Source organism: Pantherophis guttatus, chromosome 1 (assembly GCF_059756535.1).
Source record: "Pantherophis guttatus breed Tessera chromosome 1, ASM5975653v1, whole genome shotgun sequence".
In the NCBI taxonomy this organism is placed as follows: Eukaryota; Metazoa; Chordata; class Lepidosauria; order Squamata; family Colubridae; genus Pantherophis; species Pantherophis guttatus.
The window spans coordinates 135,945,380-135,955,385 of NC_142063.1; the positions used below are offsets into that span (position 1 = coordinate 135,945,380).

General features: G+C 36.9%; 1 long non-coding RNA gene across 1 annotated transcript; it reads left to right on the forward strand.

Moving 5' to 3' along the window:
• The first annotated feature begins 1,425 nt into the window (after positions 1-1,425).
• Positions 1,426-9,708, forward strand: LOC117674675 (uncharacterized). The gene is made up of 4 exons (XR_004593940.2): positions 1,426-1,509; positions 4,629-5,880; positions 8,734-8,864; positions 8,980-9,708. It is a non-coding gene; the product is annotated as an uncharacterized LOC117674675 (long non-coding RNA).
• The last annotated feature ends 298 nt before the right edge of the window (positions 9,709-10,006 follow it).

Below are 10,006 nucleotides of genomic sequence, written 5' to 3' on the forward strand. Positions count from 1 at the left end.
AACACTGATGAATCTTCCCCTGAGTTTAAAGACAACACATTTTACAGATCAGTTATAGGTTCACTCCTTTATATATCTAATTGGACTAGGCCAGATATTGCATTACCTCTCAATCTATTGTCAAGATATGTTAGTAAACCAACCTTGTATCATTGGGAAGCTGTCAAAAGAATTCTAAGATATCTGAAGGGTACATTAGATTTTTGTTTAATGTTGGAACCCAATAATGACAGAGAACCAAAAATTACTTGTTATGCTGATGCAGATTGGGCTGGTGATACATCATGCAGAAAGAGTACTTCTGGTTATGTTTTTCTATTGAATGATTGTCCAGTTTACTGGTATACTGGTAAACAAGAACTAGTAGCCACTTCTACTACAGAAGCGGAATATGTTTGTTTGTCCAAAGCTGCAAATAACCTTGTATGGTTCAATGATCTGATCACTGATGTTTGGAAGAAACCCACCTTACCATTTATTATGCATGAAGACAATAAAGCGGCCATTGAAATATCCAGATCCGATGCAATTGGACAAAGGTCCAGGCATATTGATATAAAGTTTAAGCATGTGAGACAACTGTCTCAAGACGGATTCATTAAAGCAATACATTGCGATACTTCTGAACAATTAGCTGACATATTAACAAAACCCTTACCTTCTAAACAACACAAATATTTAACTTCTAAATTATATGTATTATATTGTCCTGAATCAGAATGTAATTGGTGTTGTGTAACGAACCGGCATTTAGAGGGGGATTTGTCAGATGTAAATGCCTTATTCTCCAATGTGTAAATAATGTATATATGGAACATCAGAGGTTAACTTATTCTTTGGACTTTAATGTATTCATAACTTACCACTCCCATTCCTAGCTCCACCCCTTGTATATATAAGGAGCCACCCTCACCATTCTCGTCGCTTCTACCTTGAATATTCAGTGAATATAGAATGCCTATCATAATTAAAAAGAAATATATTTAAAGCTCTAACTCCTATTATCTTTATTGAGTCTGATCCTGAAAATATTGCAACAATTATAATCTGCTTCACTCATCATTGCTGAGGTCAGGTTTCTGCTCTCAGGAACATTTACATACACGCACAGAGTGCTTCAATCTCCAACGCTTTGGGTGTTAATAAAGATCTTGAAGAATCTTATGATTTAAAACCCCAGAGAGCCTTTCATAATGAAATAACAGTGACCACAGTCAGAGATACTTCAGGCTTTATTAGGATGATGTGCCCTTGAATATTAAATCGGAAATATCCTTAGAATCTTTAATTGGTAATCAAAAGAGATTATCTCCATTTGGGATCATATTTTACCCATTTCTGAAGTACAAAATCTGTTCACTGTACATAATAAGTTTATTATATCAGGGTGAATTCCATCATCGTCTGTTGACCTAAGCTGTTCTTTTTCTCTTCTCCATTACCAGTTTTTGGAACTGTCAAAAACTCCAGAAGACCTGGAGAGGACTACTTTTAGCTCTGAATATTAAGGTGAAACATCTAGCATTTTCCTTGAAAAGCAATGTGCAGAAACAATACTGAAGAGAATGACCGAGTCTTGTTTTTTTTTTTTTTTAAATTACATAATGAAAGAAAGAAATATAACAATATAGCAATTATATTGCATATTTTAAAATTATCAAACTTTTGCCACTTGTCCAGTGCCATTGCTTTGACCAAGATTCAGGACCCCAAAGTCTTGTTCTGGGTTATCAGTGTACCTGCAGATCAGGGGTGGACTCTACTTACCTTTACTACCGGTTCGTAATGGGGCCGCGCGTGCACACAGAAGCCTCTGCGCATGTGCAGAAGCATTTTGATGATGTCTAGGTGGGTGGACAGAGTCTCCCTACTACTGGTTCTATAGTACCGGTCCGAACCAGGGACAACCCACCACTGCTGCAGGTACCTCATGTAATGCCCATGGCGGTCTCTGCTTCATTTGAGATGCTCCCTGTTTTAATTTTTCAAGTATATCCTTTAGTTTATTAAAAAAAAAAAACATAATGGCAAAACATTAAACTAAGCATTATTTTTATTTAGAAAGTGCCTCTGATCTCTTGAGCAGTGTGTCCTTGTTACTGGAATAAAAGACAAAGGGACGTTAGCGTTGTGGAAAGCATCTTAGGAGACGGGAAAGAGAACAGAGTTATGCGTTTTCCTTTTGATACACGGATACTTTGTGACCAGCCAAGCACATCACTTAGAAATAATGGAACTCTTACTAGCCTAGCCAGGTTTTGTTAGTTCTTATAGCATGCTCTCAAAATTTGTGCCTGATGCATATCCCCTTGTGGTAAGAACTTCTTTAGGTATCTTTGATAAGGATAGTCTGCTAATATTGTTGGGTTTTTTTTACTTAACTTTAAGAAAAACTTTGAGAATTGAAAGCACATTTTTAAAATTTTAGGACTACAGGACAATTTCTTTAAAAGACTGCACAACAGAGAGATGTCTAAAAATTTATCCGATTGCTTTCTGAAAGCCATTGATCTATGAGTACAATAAACTTCTTTCCAACTGGTTCAGGTATGATATTCCCAGGGATAAGCAGCTGAGACCCCCCCTTGGTCCTTTCCTTCAGTTGAAGTCAGACCAGGGTGAGTTGCGTGACCTGACTCTTCCTACAAAATAGCTTGCTGGTCTCAGCTATGATGAATAATTTATTAGCAGATAAATTTTAACTGCCAGTCCTGTTCATTTTTGTAAATGAGTGGGATGGGCATCAGTATGTGCAAAGCATTACATCTTTAGAAAGAGAACATTCTGGGGAATTCTGAGAGGTTCTATTAATCCTCCAGACTATGCCGATCCAGAGGATGGTATTGACATTTTCCAAACATATTTCTTTCAAAATTTGAAATGATTCCAGAGAGGATCCACTTCTGTTTCCCAGCCAGATCATGTCTAGAACATCATGGTTCACTTTCTTTTTTTCTACTGTAGTAGATTGACTTCCAGAAACCTGACAGATCACATCAGAACATTGACATGATCCTGAATAAGCTCACCAGATCTTTCCAGAATATTCCATTAGTGGGGGGAAGGGAGGAGAAGGAGAAGGAGAAGGAGAAGGAGAAGGAGAGAGATATGTACAAACATAATGAGTGTATGTTCTTCTGAAATAGCATGTACAAAATTATAGTTTAGTGTGCTGCCAAGGAAAATGAGGTTGAAAGTCCCTGATTGCTTGTTACCCTGTCTTATGAGGACATTTTTTGCAAAGTTTGAAAAACAATACATTTGCAAAAAAAAGAGAGAGAGAGAGAGCAACAATTATGTCACATTATTGTTTTTATGGAATAAACATAAAAGCTTTTAATAATATTAGTGGGTTTTTAAAGGAAGTAAATTGAGCACTTAGATTTCTGGCAACTTTCCTTAAAGAAAAATTTCTAGACATAACACCAGAACACGAACCTAAGCATTAGCATCTCCGCCAAGAAAACAAGCCATTTCACTTAATGCTAACAATTCATTCTTTAGTTTCCTGGTGTGCCTGGATATTGCAGCACATTAGTTAAAGTCACATAATTTATAGAGAGTGAAGAAAGGCCCATTCTTAAACTGCAGCACATTATCGGTTCTTTTTTTAAACAGCAAGAAAGATGTGGCTTCATTTTTACATAGCTTTTTGCATAGCTTCGCTGGTGTAAAACCCTCGAACGTGCATCTGGTAAGCAATAATTTTGATCTGCGCAAAGGACAATCAATGAACTGAGTGCCAGAACACTGTTTACATATTGAGTGCTAGATTATACTCTTTACTCACGAGGTAGAAGATTTATTGTTTTCTATAAAATCTGATGGGCCTTGTAGCTTCACACTTTACTACACTGAGAAAAGGCGTGATAGGAAAAGTATTTCTTTTAGCTCTTACTAAAATGGAGTATACATGCTAATCGTTTTAAGAGACTTGAAGACTTGTACACAGTGCTTCTCTGGCTACTTATATGTGCCTTGCTCTAAATACAGGTAGTCCTCAACTTATGACCACAATTGAGCCCAAAATCTCTGTTGTTAAGTGAGACATTTGTTAAGTGAGTTTTGCCCGATTTTACGATCTTTCTTGCCACCGTTGCTAAATGCCTCGTTGCAGCTGATAAGTTAGTAACCCGGTTGTTAAGTGAATCTGGCTTCCCCATTGACTTTGTCAGAAGGTCGCAAAAGGTGATCACATGACCTTGGGGCACCGCAACCATCATAAATATGAACTAGCTGCCAAGCATCTGAATTTTGATCACATGATCATATGGATGCTGCAAAGGTCATAACTGTGAAAAACGGTCATAAGTCACATTTTTCAGTACTGTTGTAACTTTGAATGATCACTAAACAAACTGTTGTAAGTCGAGGACTACCTGTACATACATTGGCATAGCTATACAAATATAGAGAAGCTGCCTATATCTGCCTTCACTCTATGAAAGTGTGGAATATAGAACACTAGGTTTTCCCAAGGCTTTCTAAAAAATTTATAAATATTTGATACAGTTCCTTCTGAATTCGATGATATTACAAGGCTCAGAAGTCCTTGATACTTGAAACATAATAATTCTTTGGAACACATGTAAGTACAATTATAAATTTACCTCTTACTCCAATTATAGAGAAGATGAGAGAAGGCCAACTCCGCTGGTATGGACATGTCCAGAGAGCAGCACCTTCCACTGGAATTCAATGGCCGGCAACCTCGTGGGCATCCAAATCAGAGATGGCAAGACACCATTACCAAAGATATGCAAGCCGCAGGCCTGGAGATGCAGCTGACTGTGCAAAGTGGCATTTAATGATCTGAAATGCGGACCCTGCACCTGCGGGAATACACTAGGAGGAGGGGGGAAGGAGGAGGAGGAAGAATTTACATTTTGGTTGCAACATAACTCTCTTCTATCTATAACCTATCCTGTCTAATCATCAAAACCATACAATATAAGTTCACTTTGTTTATTGCATGGAAAAAGTCCATCAGGCGTTTCCAGTCATCAGTAAATGTGGAGACATTGTCTTTTTTCCTAGTCAAATAAGTCTATTTAGCCATCTCAGCAAGTTCCATCCTCTTTACCAACCATTGCCCTATTGTGGGTAATACTGAATCTTTCCATCTTTGTCCTTATTCATAATAATTGTGATCCAGCTGTTGCCTGGAATTTTTCCCTTGGAGATAAGCTAGAGGTTTGCCATTGGCAATATGTATTTTTGTGAAGGTTTGGAAGAAACTTTCTTAAGAGAAGTTGAGAATTCTAATTTGTAATTTTTATATGATTCATTGCTATGCTAATGAAATCACACTGAGGCTATAGCAGATGTAGTTTTACTCTCATGTACAAGATTCCTGTTTCAAGAATATCCCATTGTGCCAAGTGGCTAATTGATTACAATACTAGTGATGAATGCAGCATGTTTTAGCTCCACTCCCATCATTTCGGCTGTTATTTTGCCATATTTATGGGTTTTTTGAAATATGTAGAACAGAAATATCTGCATAGTTAGCTGTCTGCTGTCTATCCTCAAATCACATGGCAGAATCAAAATCTAATGTTGGCATCCCTCTGGCCCTGGTCAAAATTTGCTGCGGGCCTCCATCACATCTACTTCAAAGAATTCTCATAGCAAATTATCAGATCGCTTCTTCCTATTTGCTTATCCTTTTTCCAATATTGGAGAAATGAGATACAGCACTTTGCAACAGTCGAAATAGGTTACTAATGGTACTGCATGTTTTCCACCTAGAGAGTATGGAAATAAAAATAATCAGCAATTAGTCCATTGCCTAACTGCAAACCCATGTATCAACTGCTTCTCTTCTTCCAAGTCACAGGAAACAAGAAAAAGCAGAGAATTGAAGGAATGGAGCAAAAAGTAAGTAGGCTGTTTTGTCCTCTTTCTTCTTGGGTGGAAACTACTCAAGGAAAGAAGCAACTTAGAACTAAGAAGAAATTTTCTGACAGTTAGAACAATGACTCAGTGGAACAACTTGCCTCCAGAAGTTGTGAATGCTCCAACACTGGAAAATTTTAAGAAGAGATTGGATAACAATTTGTCTGAAGTGGTGTAGGGTTTCCTGCCTAAACAGGAGGTTGGACTAGAAGACCTCCAAGGTCCCTTCCAACTCTGTTATTCTGTTCTGTTCTGTTCTGTTCTGTTCTGTTCTGTTCTGTTTCCCCAGTACGTTCTTACAGCCTTACAATTACAGACTGAGGAATTTTGCCTGTAATCAACTATCAACTTTAAAATATTTATGTTCTGCCTTTATCCATCATAATCAAAATAGTTATCATAATAATTTCAACATCCGGTTAAATGCAATGGATGATTATTTCCATGGAGGTAGATTTTATACTACCAAAAAGTGAAATGACAGCAAAAAAAAAAAAAAAAAAAAAAAAAAAAAACCTGTAGGAGCACATGAACACAAACAGAGAAAGTTCATAAAATGGGAGAAACAAACAGAAGAAAATGAAGCAGAGGACTTCCATCCTTTCATGACTATGTATACCAATTTTTTTTTATTTTTTTTTTATTTTTTTGTATCTGTTCAGGCAGGCAGGCAGGATATTTTCTTCTATTATAGCTAAAGCAGCCTGGGGAATATACAAGACAGAATCATAAAAAAAAGTGCCAGTGAGAGAACTCCTAAGGGGAAAAAACACCCTTGGAGTACAGTAATACAGAAAAATTTCCACTTTCTCCTGATGGCACTTCTTGTAACACTTGGTGAAAAAATTATAGACACAATATTTCTTAGTTTCTATAAACAGTGGCTGCTTCTGACCATTCCAATTCCATCCCATGACAGAAAGCATTGCCAACTATGCAGGAAAATGTGCAGTTATTTAGTGAGATACTTTCTGTCACATCTGAACCCACTTTTTTTTAAGCGCATGTGCTCATGGCCATGGAAATGTACATCTTCTACAGTTCCTGAATGGCAGAAAAACATGGTGGCATACTGGGTCTTCTCCGGGATGACAGTGAAGATTCTTATAGGGAGGAGGTGAAGGCTTTGGTGGACTGGTGAAATAAAAATAACCTGGTTTTGACTGTTAATAAAACAAAATAAATCATTGTTGATTTTAGAAAGAGCCAGCATAATCATACTACACTTTGAATCAAATCTGCAGCTGTGGAGGTGGTCAATAGCATTAAGTATCTTGGGGGTGCAGGTAACTAAAAAATTGACTTGGTCTCTTAATATATTATCTTTAGAATAGAATAGAATAGAATTCTTTATTGGCCAAGTGTGATTGGACACACAAGGAATTTGTCTTGGTGCATATGATCTCAGTATACATAAAAGAAAAGATACATTCATCAAGAGTCATAAGGTACAACATTTAATGATAGTCATAGAGTACAAATAAGCAATCAAATCATATTAGGAAACAGTTAATATAAATCGTAAGGATACCAGCAACAGTCATACAGTCATAAGAGGGAGGAGAAGGGTGATAGGAATGATGACAAGATTAATGATAATGCAGACTTAGTACATAGTTTGACAGTGTTGAGGGAATTATTTGTTTAGTAGAGTGATGGCGTTCAGGAAAAAAAACTGTTCTTGTGTCTAGTTGTTCTGGTGTGCAGTGCTCTATTTTGAGGGTAGGAGTTGAAACAGTTTATGTCCAGGATGTGAGGGGTCTGTAAATATTTTCACAGCACTCTTTTTGACTCATGCAGTATACAGGTCCTCAATAGAAGGCAGGTTGGTAGTAATTGTTTTTTCTGCAGTTCTAATTATCCTCTGAAGTCTGTGTCTGTCTTGTTGGGTTGCAGAACCAAACCAGACAGTTAAAGAGGTGCAGATGACAGACAGATTTAGTGAAATGTCTATGGAGATTCTCAGTCATCCAAGTCATGCTTGTCCCAAAGGTGCTTTTTTTTCAAGGGGCAACTGGACTTTTTGGTTTTTCTTTGAAGACGTTCCACTTCTCAAGCTTCTTGGATGAGAAGCGAAACGTCTTCAAAGAAAAACCAGAAAGTCCAGTTGCCTCTTGGGAAAAAAAAGCACCTTTGGGACATCTTTAGTGAAGTGTGCAAACTAGTATTTGCATTTCTTGCATCGGATGAGGAGAACACAATTTCTCCTTCTGTCCTGGCCACTTTTTACAAAAGCAGAATTGAGAGCATTTTAACAAACCGCATCACTGTTTGGTTTGGTGGCAGCAGTTCCTCAGATAGAAGGTCCATACAGATTCTGTAACAGCTTTATTCCTTAAGCCATCCATCTTGTAAATTCGCAGGATTTTTTTTTTACCATGTATATGTATCCATTCAAATTAGATTGTGATATTTCTCTGTGTCATATACTGTATGTGTGTGTATGTGGGTATACGCATAATCTTTTGAGAGCTGAAAGCAATGAAATTTCATTTTAATGTATGCTGATTAGTGTACATTTGAAGTGACAATAAAGTTTTTATTCTATTCTATTCTACCTTAAATGGTTAAAAGTAATCAAAATGTAGCTTGTCTTTTCCTGTCAAGTCATTTTGTTGCACATCTCAAGGAGTTGCCAGTTGGGACAGTTCTGAAAGGACACAAATGGGTGCTTCATTCCAGCCTGAAAATGAATTTAAATGTCAGACTCAGATTTTCTGACAAAAACATTGGCGTTTGAAGAATATTTATATATTTAGTCTCCTATGTGCATTGTGAAGGGACAGAAACCTTGACCTTGTCAAGGATTGCTGATTCTTTTTCTATTCATTTCAGCACTCAACTGTCCTCTTAAGATGGAGACCCATCAGAGGTATTCAGGAATTGTGGCTTTCTCAGGATGAACGATTCTGTTATTATTTGGCCTGCTGAAGGAAACTTGACCTTGAATTCTACCACCTTCTGAGGTATGCTCAAGAACAAAATAAACCAACTCTATTTGTAGGGGCATGGGAAAAGAACATCAGGAACATTAGATACTAACATCATATATTCTTCTTGCTTATGTTTCTCCTACCACAGGTTATTCAAATTATATCAAAATCAGTGATCTTTTTACCGAAATGATGTACAAAACATTTGAGAAATGATTGCCTTCGCTGTTGACAAATAAGAACTTTGGTATCTGGCTCCTGAAAACCAAACCCTATTGATATGCTATTCATACAAGTTCAATTATGTCTCTGATGAAAACAATTATAGCTGGAATTTAAGAGTACAGATTAAAAGGTTTGGAGACTTGGTAAAAGTGATTTCACAAAATATAAAAAGCAAATGACTTTTTAATTCTATGAATTCATCAATTTGTAAGTTAATGGAATTAATGAAGCAAGAAATGAAGTGGAAATTCTAAAAGTTTTCTTTCTATGCTCAGTCCTGGAATAGGGTCTTACCACTGTTTAGAGCTAAAGGTAATGAATAGCTTCATTTGAACACTAATTCAATTATATAATACTCTTCTCCTTCTATCTCCCCCACCCCTCAACAAATCTGTGGCAAGTCCTTGACAGATTTCTTTTTTCACCAGAAGAAATAAGGGGACATTTTGGCTCCACTCAAAGTGAAATAAAAAGTTCTACTGAAAGCAAAGAACGCAAAGCCAAAGCCCATCAGTTATGCTATTTCAACAGAGCTTATGTAACAGTTAACCACAATGGTTGGTACTGCTCTAAATGTTTCTGTTGAACCTTCAGTGCTTCTCTTCCTGCCCCATGCCCGACCTATCCTTTGAATAAAACTATTAGTTCGTTTTTTTGTGTTTCTCCTTCACATTGCAATGAATACATTGAATACTGAAATGTTTTCATTATGGATTGCGAACAATACCATGTCCAGATAAAAGATTTCCAGCAATGCATTTATTGGAGGAGGAGGAGGAGGAGGAGAAAGCAGGGAATTGTGAAGAGAGGACCAAAAACATTTACTATGATTTTGAATTTTTCCCCATCTCAGTTATCAAAAGGCAATGTTAAGAAGAAACAACAAAGAGAAAAAAACTTCAATATATAACACAAGCACAGAACTCCAGATTCAGAGCCTCAAAGCAGGG